We start from the raw sequence: 17,794 nt of genomic DNA, 5'->3' as shown, positions 1-17,794 counted from the left end.
TTACAAGACACTTCCAACAGCTGGAAAGACCACAAAAGTACCTCACCAAGAGGATTATTGGCCTCAAACATATGTCCTATGCAGCCTGACTGAAAAAACTCCGTCTGTACTCAGTGGCATATCGCTTACTCAGAGGTGATCTCTGCCTGACTTACAAAGCCATGTCCAACTCAGAATTGATGAACATGCTCCACCTAAAGAAATCCAAGTCACTGCAAGCCACACGCTCCAGTGAGCTAAACCTTGCCACAACAATAAATAGAACATGCTGGGGGGATAGATTCCTGTCACAGAGACTCCCCATGCTTTGGAACAAAATTCCAAACTACATTAGGCAGAGCCCCTCACTAACACTCTTCAAGAGAAACCTTGACGAGTGGATGGGTAACAGAAAATACACCCCTGGGATCACTTCATTGGCTCTGCTTGACAGAGGGTCAGTTAATTAATCAATGGGGCGGCGAATGCTGACACACTCTGGCTAGGCTTATAAATGCCCTCGGGCAGATAGCCTAGTACCTACCTATGAACCTATGAACCTATAATAAATATGGACATGGGAAAGAAAAAGAAATTCAGTACTATGCAATACTTATGCAAAGGAGAAAGCAAAACTAATCAATACAAGAAAAGCTGCATGAAAGATAATTGAAGAGAAATACAGGCAAAAGAATCTAGATATGTAAAATTTTACAATACAAAAAAATAAGAAAACAAAGGGGGGAAGGAGAAAAGAAGATTAGTAATGGAGAAGTTATAGAAATAGAAACTGAAGGGTTGGATTACCAGTGAAGTAAAGGATTTAGTGTAGAAAATCTAACTCTGGTGACATCACAGCATGATAGAACAATGAATCCACAAATTATGGAGAAACTAGTTGAGTGGGAAGCATCTGATTAATTGTCATTCATATGAAGATACTTTGGAGCCCTCAGCTGGAAACCAGTAGAAAAGTTCAGCTGGAGTTGCACAGCAAGGGAAAGAAGAGGATACAATGGCAACTCTGATGCAGTCAGTGTTGTGGAGTCACAGGCCAGTGGGTTCCCATATGAAAGAGCAATGGATAATACAGGATGAAGCCGAGGACAATATGTCACAAGAAAATGTTCTGGACATTTCTGTAAAATGCACACAGGAAATGGACAACAAAGAATATGCCCTTAATTTACAAGACAATGATTTAAAGGAAGAGATGTTTGATTTAATAGAAATGAATGGACATATTAAGATCAGTGAAAGAAATAGATTACAAAAAGTCAATAAGACCTTAAATGTTAGAAGTTTGATAAAAAAATGAAGACAGTAATCTAGACTGTTCACAGAAGCTCGTGGTATAACAGAAATAAATAGAATGCATTGCTGTACAGCTAATTTAATAACAGATAAAGTCTTATGACAAATCACAGGAAATAGGGGAAAGGAAGGGAATAAATTAAATGTCATCATGAAAGTATTGAACAGAGAAAACTATAAAGCAATTAAGATAAGAAGTGTCAATGTTAGAAGAGTATAGAAGAAGGAACAGATCAGCAAAAATACAAGAAAGATAGATGTGAAAAAAGCAATGAGCAGTATCAGAACAGATCAGGATCTATCATGCACTATTGCAAATAATAAACAAAATATATCAGCACAGGCAGAAAAACCTAGAAGATATGCAGATAAATATGAGGAAAAAAGTACAGAATAAGCAATTCATTGATGACCCAAAAAAGTCATACAGAGAATTTGGAAACAAGGTAAAAGGAATAGAAAGAGCACAAAAAAAAAGAAGAAGAAGAAGAAATAGACACATTTAGAAGAAATATCTATGAAAATCATGTGGAACATAAAGAGGCTGAATGGATGGAGGAAGTAAAAGAAACAGTAAGAAGTTCAAATGTACAGGATATAAAATGAAATGAAATAACGGATAGATTTGAAACAAAATTAAGAAAAGTTCCTAAATGGAAAACCCCAGGCCCAGATGAAGTACCTAACTTCTGGCTAAATGTATTAATATATTTGCATGAAGATTTAGCCCTGAGTAAGGACTGTTTATATGTGCAACCTGAAGAGACATCAACCATGTTAACAACAGGAAAAACAATACTCTGCCTTAAGGGTACACCTGCAAGATATCCTAAAAGCTACAGACCAATAACTTGACTTACAGCAATGTATAAAGTATACTTTGGGACTGATGCTGACAGAGTTTAAAGTCATTTAGAAGAAAAATCAATCATGGCAATAGAAAAAATGAGTAACAAAAAAAATATGGAACAAAAGATCATTTATTGCTAAATAAAGTCATAATGGAGAATTGTAAAAAAAGGAAGAATCTAAGTATGGCATGGATAGACTACAAAAAAAGCATTTGTTAATGTCTCACATTCATGGATAAAGAAGTGCTTAGAAATGTATGAGATATACCCTACATTGAATGATTACATTACACTGACTATGAAAAAGTGGCAACACCACTTTCATGCTAAGCCATGATAAAAGACAAATTATTATTGAAGGGTTAAACATTCCAAAGGGGATATTCCAGGGTGACTATTTGTCACCACTGCTCTTTTGCCTTGCCCTTAATCCATTAAGCTGTCTACTTTACAGGTCATGGTTACAATTTGGCTCCTGAAAACAACAAAGTTTTAAGACTTCTCACTTCTTTTTGTGGATGACTTAAAATAGTATAGTTAATCAAATGAGGAACTGGAAAGAACAACTGCAACTTGTCAAAATCTTCTGAAACGCTATAAGAATGTCATTTGGTTTTGATAAATGTGCAAAAGCAACCTTTAAAACAGGAAAGCTGCAGGCTGCAGCACTAAGAAAATATCAGTCTGGGACAGGAATATGATAAAAAGGAACTTGAACATTGTATAAATATTTGTGAATTGATGAAGGATCAACAATAAAACAAAAACAAATGCAAATAAAACTTAGGAATATTTAGAAGACTAAAATTAACAATGAAAACAGCCTTTACATCTAGGAGCAAAGTCCAAGCTATAAACCAGTTTGCTCTTCCTGTTCTAACTTACAGTTTTGGGGTTATTGACTGACCCCAAAAGGTATTTGATCAGTTGGAAAAGAAAACAAGAAAAATGCTTTGTGCTTATCAAATGATTTATAAAAATCAGTGTATACCAAGATTATATATTCCGTGTTCTTTAGGTGGTATGGGCCTCCTTGAAATTGATTACATGTTTTGAAGTGCATTGGTAAGACTGCATACATATCTGCTGACACCACAAGATCCAAACATAGTGAAAGTTTTAAAACACGAGGAGAACAATTCTAAGATGACTTCCCTGCTTAGTATAGCTGAAGCATGCCAGTGTCAAGTGGGAATGGAAATCAAACCAGAAGTAGACAAAAATCAATCAGAAACTGAATGTGCCAAAAAAACAAAAGAAAGAATATAAGGTAAAGGATCGGGTGACAAAGCAAGAAATGTGGAAAATTCATAAATATAGTTGCAAGTACAGAAAACTCCTGGAGCAACCTCATGTTGATCAGGATCTGACACAGGAATGGTTAAGTAGAGGTGAACTTAATCCAAAATACAAAATGTTAATATTGGTGGCCCAGGATAGTGGACTACATACATGTTGGTTTAACAGGTCCATTGAACACATCAGAGAAACAAACAAATGCATTTTTTGTAAAACAGACACAGTCACATATCCTGTGGGTGTGATACACTAAAGGCAGAGGACCTGTATACAATAATGTGGCAAGACTGTTGCATTGAGGATTGTGCAAACATTACAACACTGAAGTAGCTGAGAGCCATTGGAAACATGAGCCAGAAAGCATTATAAAAAATGATGAAGTTTATATCACACGGGATCACCCATTACCAACAGTTCAAAAACTAGATGCGGGAAAGCCGGATATAGTTGTCCATGAAAAGAAGACAAGCATAGCATTGATCATTGAAATTGCTACACCAGTCATTACAGCATCGTACATACAGAGAGACACAAAGTTATAAAACACCAAGAAATGAAATGACCAGAAATGAGGGCAACTTGGAAGGGGGATACCAAGACATTTCTGTAATAAGAGCAATGGGTCTCATATAAAAGAATTTACAGTCATATTTAGATATGCAACAGATAAATGCAACTCCATGTGAACTGCAGAAGGAGTCAGTTCTGGGCACATTTCATTTGCTGCAAAGAGCACTTTTGGCTAACATCAAAGATTGAAACAATATTAATTTCTTGAACATTTTAATCATGCTTTGACTTAATAATGGGGTCTCCTCCCATTGTCCTGGATACAGAAAATCTGTATCTGGACTAGACTAATTACAGGAAAGGGGGAAACAAGCTTAGAATTTTTTTTTTTTTTTTTTTTTTTTTTAGTAAGGATCCTAGACCTAAAACACTTGTCCTATATGGACAGCCGCAAAAAACTCCAACTATTCTCTGTCTCATATAGCCTACTTAGAGGCGATCTCTGCTCGACTTACAAAGCCATGTCTGACCCAGCTCTGTTAGAAATGGTACAGCTAAAGAAATCCCAATCACTCCACACCACACACTCCACAGACCTCAACCTCATTACCACAATTAACAGAACATGCTGGAGGGGAAGGTTCATAACCCAGAGACTGCCCATGCTATGGAATAGACTTCCCATACATGTCAAGCAGAGCACCTTGCTGACCCTCTTCAAGAGAAATATTGATGAGTGGATGGGAAACAGAAAATTCACCGTGGGGATAACTCCAGTTGCTCTACTCAACAGTGGCACTGAGAACTAAGGTCGGGTGGCACTATGCCAGGGTAATCCTATGGCTAGGCTTGTAAAGGCCCCAGGGCCATTAGCCTACTACAGACCTATGAACCTATGAGCCTAAACCCAAAAGACATGGAGAAATTAAAAAGTGCCAGAAATTTCACACATCCACCTACATAGCTTGTTTAAAAAACAGAAAGCAACCTTTCCAAGTGTAACTCAGAAATGCTCATTACTATCATATAATCTGCTAACTGGAACTTTCTCAAAATACTCTCCTTAGATGAATGATGCTGGAAATAAATTTAATATAACTTTCCTAAATATCCTTGCACCTCCTAGAAGGAAGAGAGTAAAAATAAGCAATGCAATTTGGCTATCCAAAAATAGTAGAATGCTAATGCAGTATAAGGAAAAAGCATGGAAAGAATGTCAAAAATATAAAACACCACAATATCTTGAAAACTTCAGAATGCTTTGGAATTATACTAAAAAAGCAAAGTAATGAAGACAAAAACTATACAATAATAACTTTCAGAATAATAGTAAACATAACCCTAAAAAAGTCAGAGCAGCCATTAAAGCAATTTTGCATCCTTGCCATAAGTTCAACCCTAACCCCTCTCCCAACAATTTATGACTCAAAACCACAATACTATTCAACTCTTATTTCAGAGATAGTATAACATTTCTAGCCAAGGGTTCCCTAGCATCTAATCCTAACCCTGCCCAGCAGCCACATATCACAACATCCACTTTCACCTTCAAACATGTGCCCACATCCTATATAAAACTACTCTTAAACAAATTCAAACCATGCTCTACTTCAGCTGATGACCTTCCAATTGAGTACCCACCAATAGCAGCCAATAGCATTGCCTATCCTGTCTCAATCTTTATAAATAGGTAAATTCAGCAATCCTACATTATTTCTCTCTGGAAAAAGTCACACATTATCCCTCTGTCCAAAGTAGCCAAAGTAGGAAATTCAACAGACATTACTAACTTTAGACCTATAGCAATCTTGCTCCCAACCCCCCCCCCCCCAAAAAAAACACTTGAAAAATGCATTCAAAAGCAATTTCTAAAGTATTCCTTGCAGGAAGAATTCCTACCCTCCATACAACATGGGTTCCATCTTTCCTATGTTACCAACACTGCACTTCTAACCTATATAGATACTGTCAATAAAGCTAGAAAAAATGGCAAACTAGTCTTTTACTTATTTTAAGACCAAAGCCTTTGACACAGTTTGTCACAGCAAACTTATACTTCAAATTTCATGATTTGGTATCTCTCTGAATTTAACAACCTACAGCACAACTTTGCCCTTTTCTCCACAGTAGTGCGATCTCAGAGTTGGTATATATAGTTGGGGGTGCAGCCCCCTCATTGGGGGGTTTTGACTTGCATAGCTGTCAGTCTATTGTGCTGTAAGGAAAGTATTTACTTACCCTCAGAAAATTCAATAGATCACTGAAATTATTTTCTCTGAATGAGGGTCGACAGTCCAGTGTCCGCTGCAATTGCATTGCAACAAACTAATATAGACCCATTTGCACATCAAACAGCATGGCACTTCACCAAAAAAACTACTCACAAAGCTTTAACAGCAATTGCAGTATAGTTTTGTAACTCCCAACTCATGCTCAACCCTAAAAAACAAGATACTACTTTATTCCACAGATCCCACTCCCATGAAAAAAAAGAGAAAATTTACAGTTCTCGCTATAATATCATCACTGAAGTTACTTTTCATACTAAATTATTGGGGATGATATTGGATGATAATCTTAAATTCAATTTACATACACAAAATTGCATAAGAAAAATTCATCAAAATCTAGGAATAGTTTATAGAGACACAAACTTTCTACTTATCTCCTCCTCACACTTTTTTATGGCACTCCTATCCTTACTAGCCTTCAGGCATCACAAGAATCAAAACTTTAGCAATGCTATAACAAAGTTGCTAAATTTACAGCAAATATCCTTTTCAGAACCCACCACTAAAAAGCCTACATGGGTTAGAACTACAACTAGCACATATACAGATTCTTACCACTTTTAAAATTATCTAGAATACATCTGTTTGTCCAGCACTAAATAACATTATGCACCTCTTTGTTCTTAGTTAGTCATTACGATCCAATGACCAAAAACTCCTATCTGTCCACAAATCCATCAAATCTGTTGGACATTGTCTATACTCATATAATGTTGCTAAGGCCTGGAATTCCTTACCTGTATCCATTTGGGTAATACCCTTCTTTCCATTTTTCAAAACTATTCTGAATGTCTTCCTAGCCAAAAGCTGGCTCTATTCTTGCTCAACACCAAGATAAACTGTATCCCTAAATGTGAGCAGATACATATCCATGCATTACATCTGCTTATTCTCCTTTCTTCTCTTACTTTCTTACTTTTATCAATTTCTCTTCCCTGGCTTTCTCTCTAAGTATACCATAAACCTACTTTTCTCTCACTTTGTATTGAAATTCCTGTTTGTATTATACTAACTTACATTTAATTTCCCTATAAACTGGCTAACATTTCTCTAACTATTATAATTGACATATAAATTGCATCGATTCTTAATGAATGTTTTCACAGTATGGCTAATTTGGTATAATTATTTAAACTGTAGATGTTTTTGTATTATTTTCAAAGACTGTAAAATTATAGTTTTCTAAATGTTTTGCAATACTTTGGAGCTTTTCACCATGGGCTTCCACTGAAAATGGTCTCCTACCCACTCAGTCTTTCCTGGTAATCAAATGTAAATCAATACAAAAATAAATACATTAATTAATCATTTTTGGTTGTGGAACATTTACAGTTGTAATCATTGCCTGTTGTAGAAAACCAAGATCAAGACAATGAGCTATATTCAGATCTCTGTCTTGTTCCACCCTTGATGGACAGATTGTATGGTGCGTAATGTGTCTTTAAGAATCTCGTAAGACTAGTGCAGGTGGGATGTCACACGTCTCTGTCTTGATTAGGTAGCTGCTGCATTTATCCTGAAAGATATGGTTGTTTATGTGCAAGCATATGTGTTGCTCTGCCTCTATAGGTGTCAGTGCTTATAAAAAAAATCAACAAACTTTTAAGAGGTTATAGTCTGATAATCATTCTTTATCTAGATTAGTAATACTAATGAATTGTCCACTTCCTGTATCTGTAAAAGCCAAAAAGCTAAAAAAAAAATGTTTTGGACTGTCTTAGTAGTTTCTAGAAAAAATATTACAAAAAAAAATGGAAATAGAATTCAGTTCCTATGTTCAAAAATTTTTAAATTTTACAGCAATGCTACTAAAAATAAAATAAAATGGTCAGAATAAGATTTATAAATCATACTAACACTTTTAGTGGTTGGGATAACCTTGAAATATCATTATTGAAATACCAAGACACATAATATGTTAAATGTATAAGATTATCTTGATGATTCAATGTATTCCTGTCATTGTATAACAATATGTGATGTTGAATTTCTTCCTTTCTGTATATACACACACACACACACACACACACACACACACACACACACACACACACATATATATATATAAATATAGATAGATAAATATATACTGTAACTATGTTAAAATAATACAATTGTTCTTGTAAAAAATCACTGAATTCAATCATTAATATCAATGTATAATGTCACAATGTGATTACAGAAGATGCAATAGTAAAGAAATTCTGTCCAGTTTACAATATTGAGTTTCCAGAAGTCACTGCATGCTACACATTCAGAATTGAGGGGTTCCAGTTTTAAAGTCTGCAAAAATGCTGCACAATATAATGAATCTCTTAGACCACCAACCACCAGGAACATTTTTTGATAGGAATAAACTCCCAGCCAGAAGGAGAACCAAAATAATAATAATAATAATAATAATATACAAACTATGTTTACAAAAATAAAATATTAAGACTTTACCAACATTTTTGTTAAACCAAGGGAAACACAGTGTCAAAGTACACTCTAGTGGCAAGAAAATGCAGCATTTTATAACAAAACTAAATGTGGTAAACAGATGATGTCCAAAATAATCAGAAATAAACAGAAATCAAGCTTTTAAGAATCAATACACAACAAAAATAAATGCAAAACTACAACTAAACTCCAGAAACCATAAAATGTCAAAATCCAAATGAAACAGCTGCAGTGCTTTCTGCAAAGTGAAACAACTGGAATCTTTAAAATATTCCACTAAGCAAGCTCAGTTCTTCCACCAGCACTACTGGCATTACTGGTTCTTGAAAATAACTTAGCAAAAGGTTGAAAACAATGGGCAGGATTCACGAAGGCTTGCACAGAGTCTAAGAGTAGTGTAAGACTCCATGCAGCCTTCGCGATCCAGGAACAGCCCCAAAGTCCATGTAAGAGACCAGCTAAAACGTCTCTTACATGGAGTGGGCGTGGATATGCTAATCACCTCACTTGCAGCCGAAAGGCATGCAAATGAGGTAGATTAGCGATCCACGAAGCCCAAAGCAACCAGTGTAAGAGCTGTTTTAGCTGCAGAAATGTACTCAGTTGACAACTGAGTACGTTTCTGCAAAAATCACAATGGAGTCAAGTCAGCTCCAAATAAAGGGTGCATATGTGTCAGGCAGCATGCCAATGGCCAAATATGTGGCCATTGGCAAGGTACTCTGATGCAAATATGAAAAATATATATATTTTTTTCGGCGATCGCCGATGTTTAAATGCAGCGCAGCCCCGCACAAACGGGTTGCGCTGTATAAAACATAAAAATGAAGGTTATAAACCCACAAATGTGGGTTTTATGTAATACATGGATTTACAATACAGGGACCAGCAGACCAAAAACAACATGGCCACCGTTTAGTGGTTGCTAAGGGGGGAAGCTGAGTCTAAGAGGTGTAACTAAGCATTTGTAGGCAATCTGATGTAAATGAGTGTTAGGATACTGAATTCCACTGTCACATAGCAAATGAGCACATTCTGAGTAGTGTAAGAGATACATAAGTGGGAGGAATAGAGTAGGAGATAGGTGACATCACAGGGAGGAATGGTAGAAAGAAATGCAGTTCATTGGACGTCAGTGTTACATGACAGATGTCAGACACATATCATGGAAATAGGAGTGCCACAAGATAAGCATGGGAAAGTCAAGAAATGGAAGGTGTACACTGTTGCTTACACCAAAGTTTCTTGCTGGGTGTGCATGCGCATGTGTGCGAGCCATGAGGCATGGGTAGGGCAGTGTGCACTCATGTAAGGCAGACTGAGCATGTGGGAGCATGTTGGCAGACTTCTAAGACTGTTTGCGCTGGTGTGCGTGCGTTTTAACCCGAATATGCAGATTCTGAACCATGTAAGCATGTGTGCGTGCGTGTAAGCCACTGTGAGCGTGTTTCTGCTGGTATGTGCATTGCTCCCCCCTGAGGAAACAGAAAGGAAAAAGGAAGCAACCAAATTAGTAGGAAGCTAGCAGGGAATACTGCTGGAGCTAGCAGGTGAAAACAATTAGAAGCAGGCAATTACACAGGCAGAATAGTAGCTCAGCCAAGCACTTAAAACTCTGCAAACAGCAGTGCAAGATGTTTCTCTCAAGAGACACTGCAAGACAGGAGTAAGCTATTAGAAGTGAAAACTGAAAAAGCTGAACTCAGAGCAGAAATGCTAGGGGCTGCCATAGCTGTCATAAGGAGACATAGGCAACTTGCTGAGGGTGGTGACAATGCAGATGGTGCCAGACTACCCACAGTGAGGAGACAGAGAACAGTGTACAGGCCCAGGGTCACCTACCATGGGTTACATGAGCTGGAGATAGTAGAGTGCTATAGAGTGGACAGAGACCTCCTGCAGCAAATTGTCGAGCTGTGCAGGCCACGCCTCACACACAGAACCAACAGAGGGGAACCCATCCCAGTGGAAACCAAGGTATGTGTTGGCCTAAGAATACTACCAACAGGTACCTTCCAGAGACCAACTGGTGATATGATGGGGATATCACAGGCATCAGCCTCCAGGGTACTGCACCAGTTCCCGGATGCCATGTCAGCACATGTCGGTGATCATGTATATTTCCCCAATGCCTGTGAGGTATTGGCCAGCAATATGCGCCTCTTCCAGCAAATAGCAGAATACCCTGAGGTAGTGGGTGCAATAGACTGCACGCACATACGCATCAAAGCACCAGCCGGTGAGTGGGGTAGGGCCTACATTAACTGCAAGGGCTTCCCCTCCATCAACTGCCAGGTCATGTGTGATGCCCAGGGCATAATAATGAATGTGTGTGCTGGCTGCCCTGGGAGCTACCATGATTCCCATATCTGGCATTTGACGCAGCTGTACCAGATATTTGCCAATGGGGACATCCCACACCGACACGTAGTGGGGGATGCAGGTTATGCACTGGAGCCATGGCTGATGACACCCATCAGAAACGCACACACACCTAAACAGGAACGCCATAATGAGGCACACGCACAAACACGTAATGCAATAGAGCGTGCGTTTGGGCTGTTCAAGTCACGGTTCCGGTGTCTGGACACATCTGGTGGAGCCTTGCAGTACTCATCAACTACATGTACCCAAATTGTCATGGTATGTGCTATGCTACATAATATGATCTTGTGAAAACAGCTGCAGCAGGACCAGCATAGGGCCAGGCCAAACAGCCCCCCACCATTGTCAAGGCCATCACAGGCAGAGCGTGACTCGGAGGAGGAAAAACCTGAGCCTGCCCCAGTAGGCAGAAGGAGGCGTGTCCAGTATGCCCTGGCCTTGGCAAAGAGGCAACGCATAGCACATACACTGGCTCAGTAGGAACCCTGGGAATGATACCCCTCTCTGACTCACTCATATAATAACATTGATGCCTAAAATGACATAACCTGCTCTCAAACATGTACAGGGAGTGTAATATGTGCATCCAACAGAGGCAGCCCTGCAGCACCACCTGAAGCATGAATGCCATGTGTTAAGTAATGTAACACCATGTAGTATATGCACACTTGAGGACCCTGACTAACATCCTACCCTCACCAAGCATGATGCCACAATATGACGATGGGATGATCAATTGCAATAATTGGCTGAAGTATTGCAGTTAGTCAAAGGGGATCCAATGTGTGCCAGCCTGAGATGACATGCTGAGCATGACATGATGCTCCACCTGCTAGGGGTGGCGTGCACCTATCAGTCCAGGCCTCATGGATACTGGCAAAGGCTGTCGTTACCCACAGCGTGCCCTGAATAGGTAAGGCACAAAACACAAACCCACCTCCATAGGCATCACAAGGGATAAGAACCTAGATGTAATGCTACCCAATGCCAGAAGTCTAAACAGCAAGATGCGTGCAGTGTAAACTCACCCAGTATGGAGAATGTTGATATCTGTCCTGTAACAGAAAACTGGGTCAAGGCTCACAACAGCACCCTAACACTACCAGGTTACACCTCATACTGTGCTGTACAGCCTCAAAACATGGAACAAGCTACAAAAGGAGGGTGACTAGCAATAATTGTCAAGGATAACCACACCCCCATGTTGGTACCACAACAAGAAGCAGCATGGACTAGCCATGGTCAAGTAACAGTGGCTAAAACTGCTTCCCAGTTTATAGCCTGCTATAGACTACTGTCCTAACACCAGGAACTGCACCTGGCCTATGTTGGAATACATGAATATATCAAGCCCCCCAAACCACATTATATTGGTTGACTGAAAATACCCAGACATAGACTGGGAGCATTATACTAGCTCCAACACTGTAGGAGAAAAGTTCCTAGAATCCATAAACCAAAATGCCCAGGAACAATGTACCACTCCCACAAGAGGGGTAAGCATACTGGATGTGATAATCAGCAACATGGGTACTGGATGGCAAGATGAGAAGTGTATCCCTCACTGGTAAGACCAGACCATAGAGTAATCACACTGGATATACACATCCTGACCACAGTCCCTGGCCAGAAAACCACAGTGAAAAACATGTGTAAAGCAAAAGTTGCACTCCTCCAAACTGATGTGGAATCCATTAAAGGCCCTGTGCTGGTGCAAAATATGGGCCACACCTCAGAACCTGTTATACAGGCATTCCATGAACACAGCCAGGAATGCTTGGATTATGCAATCACAAATAACAACAAGACACAATGCCATACACGCAGGCATCTGGCATGCTGGACTCCAGCCATTACCAAACCATGCAAGAGAATGAGGAAGCTACTACATGATAGAGCAAATATAAAAAGGGAAGTAATCACTGATCAGTAGTATGGCAATAAAATATGTCCACACATACAATCCACTAAGGCCAGCTACAACAAGTTGAATCTGTGAATCCTGAGGCAATGTTACACCTGCCCCAAGTACACAGACAACCCTCAACTCCCCCCAAGAAATACAAATATATGTGAGAGATGCAACCATTTATCCAAACCGGAGGCTGAGCTCCCTCAACTCAGTACTGTCAAAACTAGTCAGGAGGAGCAGGGAACCACACACACCACAAACCCAGTCCCACATAGACCTATCACAACTGCAAACCAAAGACATAAACACAGAAAAACATTCCCGGAGGCCCTAATTACAAACACAGCACACCAACAGAGGCCTCCAAAGCAGACCCCCAAGCAACCACAACCTCCAAACATAGCACATGCAACACATAGTACACAAAGCTGGTGTGCCAAACAGTCACAGGCCAGAAGGAGAAACAACATGCCTGATACAGTTGTAATAGGTGACTCCATAGTCAGACACACTGCTGTCCCGCTCACCAGACTGAACAAGGGAAAGGGTACAGTAAGCTGCCTGTAGGCTGCTACAATACGCCACACAACACAAGTATGCAGGTCACCCCAAAGCAAGTAGAAATATGATGCAGTCATTGTCCATGCTGGCGTGAATGACCTGAGATGTACCTCCCTGGACTACATAAAAAGAGACATAGATGAGCGCTCTGAGTATGTACTCCAGGCCAGTATGACACTGACTGTTTGCAGCATCCTACCCTCACCAAGAATGATGCCACAGTACAAACACAGAATGATCAGCTTTAACAAGTGGCACAATTACTGCTGTCATTCCAAGAGGATCTAATGTCTGTCTGCTTGGGATGTCATGCTTGACAAGCCATGCTGCTGTTCCAGGGATGGCTTGCACCTGTTACCCCTGGGCGTCTAGATACTGGATAAGGCTTTTGCCACCTCCATAGAGCCTTACGTAGGCAAGGCTGAAAAGACTAACCCACCACCCTAGAAAACATAAGTGGTAAGAAACATAAGGGTAATGCTGACCAATGCCAGACGTGTAAACCGCAATATGCATGCTCCTGAGGCCCTCCCCAGTATGGAGAACATCAATGTCTGTGCAGTGACAGAAACCTGCTGCAAGCCTCCCAACAGCACACCAGCACTTAGGTTATACCTCATATCATGCGTTATGGCCCCAAAACCTGGACCAAAATATAAAAGGAGGGGGAGTATCCATATTCAGCACAAACACCCATACGTCCAAGTAACTGACAATGCACGAAGCATCGGAGACCACCCATGTGCACCTAACCATAGGCAAAACTGCTGTACAGTCTGTAGCATGCTACAGACCACACTCTCACACACAGGAACCCCACCCAGCCGTCCTGAAGACACTGGACAGTATGAATGTCCCACCAAATACCAAACAAGGTACTCACAAATTACCACATAGGTGGTAAACCATTATGTATGGAAGGAGTAATCAGGGACCTAGGGACACAAGTGGACAGTAACCTGTTATGTGACACTCACATTGCCAATCTGGCTAGGAAGACTGTCTATATTGGACACCGTATCATGAAAGGATTCACATCTATGTCAACAGAGGTCATTGTGCCCCTGTACTGTTCTCTTATCAGACCCATAATCTAGTACAATGCCTCATTTGGGATGTACCTTACCTAACACCTGCAGCAGTTAGAAAGACCTCAAAGGTACCTCACCAAGAGGATAAAGGGTCTCAAATATATGTCATATGCTGCCTGGCTGTAGACACCCCAGCTGAATGCAGTCACATACTGCCTACACAGAGGCGTTGTATGCCTGTTGTACAAGGCCATGTCCAACACAGGAGTAATGGATATGCTCCACCCAAGAAAACCCAAAGCCATCAGAGCTGTGAGAGTGAGAGATGTCATCCTCAACACATAATGAAATAGGATGTGCTGGAGGGACAGATACAAAACCCAGAGGCTCCCTACACCCTGGAACAGACTCCCACTCCATGTTAGGCAGAGCCCCTCACTGACACTCTTCAACAGGAATCTTGACAAGTGGATGGATGATCGTAGATGTACACTGGGGGTCTTCACTGTGTCACGTCCAGACAGAGGCACAGTAAAGTAAATCATAAATGGCCATAATATTCACATAGCAAGGGGTGGCGAAAGCCACACACACTCTGGCTAGGCTTATAAATGCCCTAGGGTGGATAGCCTAGTATGAACCTATGAACCTATGAAGATACAAATTGTACAGGACACTAAGGATAATCACAAGGCTGTCTCAACTGATGGTAGGAACCTTGTTGGGAATTCACGGATATGCTCTGAATCACTCAAATATTACAAACAACATACCAAACACACACACATATTGCCAACATACAACCTGAGAGGTGCAGTGCAACCCCCCCTCCCAAAATGCAAAATATCTATCCCAGCAGACTGCTGGCCCCCTGACGTTGCAGATGCTGAGGTAACAGCCAGCATCTACAAAGCAAAACACACAGCAGCAATGCTATGAGATGGTGTCCTGGGATGAGTCCAACATGGACTCCAAGAAGAATGGAATGCCAAATCACACTACTGCTCAATGTCAGCCTTACCACAGGATATGTACCCAAAGAGCAGTGTACAACAACAGTGGTCCTTCCCAACAAAGATGTTGCCTGAATGGATACTGCAAACTTCCACCCCAGAATCCTGACAAGCTTGGTCTGCACAGCTATGGAAAGGATCAGCATGTACCGCAGACATAAAGATATTGGGGACCTACTGACACCGGACCCTACCCAGTGTGGCTTTCTTAAGTGCAGATGCTGCCCCTTAAACATGTTTGACTCATTTGAAACAGTCATTAAGGTCATTGATGAGGGCAATGTGGTCCACACAGCGTAGCTGGACCTTGCAAAGGCTTCCATGCAATACCCCACGTGTTCATTATAGATAGGCTCACCAGCTTAAATATAAACTCCTATGTCAGTAGAGGGGTTGCAAACCAGACCAAGGACAGAACTGACATGGTCAGACATGCTGCAGCCATGTCAGACTACAAACCAGATATAACTGGCATCCCACAAGGCTTGGTCCTGGGACCTCCCTCGTTTGGTATATATGTCCCATAGGTACAGACCAACATGGAAGGACTGTGTCTGAACATGTTTGCAGAGGACTACAAACTGGCCACCATATCTGACCCTCCAACTGACACAAACATCCCACAAAAGGGCCACATAGAAACAGACAGCTGGTGCCATAGCCATGTCACCAAGCTAATTGCAGAAAAGTGTATAGTCAACCCCTGTGGATATACAGTAAGTGCCCACCAATTACCACATAGGTGTTAACCCATTAAGTACTTAACATGTAATGAGAGACCTGGGGACACAAGATGATAGATATCCTGCATTGGACAAACATGTGGCTGTAGTGGTTACAGAAACATACCATATACCCACCTACCATGAAGGTTGTCAGATCTAGATAAGGGGAGGTCATTGTGGCTCTGCATTCATCCTTCATCAGTGTTACAATTGACTACAATAGCCCATGAGGATGTACCTCAGCAGACACCTCCATCAACTGTAAAGTCCCCAAAAGTACCTCACCAGGAGTATCAAAGAGCTTGAACAGATGCCATGTGTTGCCTAATTAAACAAACTGCAGCTCCACACACTGCCATACTGCCCACCCAGAGACAAGCTGTGCCTGATGTATAAAGCCATGTCCAAGCTGGAATCAATGAACATGCTGCACCTTGTACAATCTGAATGGCAGTGAGCTATGCACATGAGAGACCTGAACCCCAGCACTGACATACATAGGACAAGCTGTACTGAATGATCCATAACACAGAAGCCACCCCCACTCATGAGTAAACTCCCAGTACAGGTTAGCCAGAGAGTCACTCATCGACTCTCCTCAAGAGGAATCTTGATGAGTGGATGGGAGATGGTAGGTTTACCCTGGGTATCACTGTTATGTCATGGGTAGACGGAGGCACAGTATACTAACCATGACATATGTCATGGCAAACTCCACCTACAATGTGTGTCGAAGGACAAATACACTCTCCGACTAGCATTAGAAATGGCCTAGGGCACATCGCTAGTGTTTGCCAATGTACACCTATGTTGTGGAATACACTGCCAATGTTGGACAAGCCTGGTTTAAGTAGTTCATATCTGAACATAATGCAACATGGTCAGATGTGCACAACTGGCCCCTAACCAGGCTGTTGTGCTCACTATGAAAATGTAAAGCAGTGATAGGACTAAAGGCCAAGATACTGTCCACCGCAGTGAAAGTACTGAACCAGTACACTATACGGTACTACAGTGTTAGGTCAGTGTAAAAGGATGTTGACAACTGTATGCAAAGTATCCCATGCAAACCCTGCAGGCAGAGTATAATCCCTGTTGTGTTCAGACACAAAGCAGTTGGACAGTAACTACACAACATAACACACAACACACAACCATAAACGTGAGATATTGTTGAAGTTCACACTCATCCACAAATGTGGTGGGCTGCAGAGTTCAACATATGGAAAGCTCACACTGGGCATGCCCGCACACTTTGAGAAATGAGACATATGCCAGACAACATGCCATGGGAAGCCTGAACTGGGCATGCTCACACACTTAGGCCAAATCTCAGTTTAGCATTTGGCCACACATATCTGGTATTTGTATGTGTAATTCCTGGAACCAACCACATTGCAGCAATCTGCCCAGTGCACACAGTTAAATGACTACGGAGACATATGTGATATAGTGGATCCCTCCCATATTTAAACATCTTC

The sequence above is a fragment of the Protopterus annectens genome, chromosome 2.part0 (genome assembly GCF_019279795.1).
Source record: "Protopterus annectens isolate FY-2018-M chromosome 2.part0, PAN1.0, whole genome shotgun sequence".
NCBI lineage: Eukaryota > Metazoa > Chordata > Ceratodontiformes > Protopteridae > Protopterus > Protopterus annectens.
The sequence above is the reverse complement of the archived record's forward strand: the minus strand, read 5'-3'. Positions refer to the sequence as shown.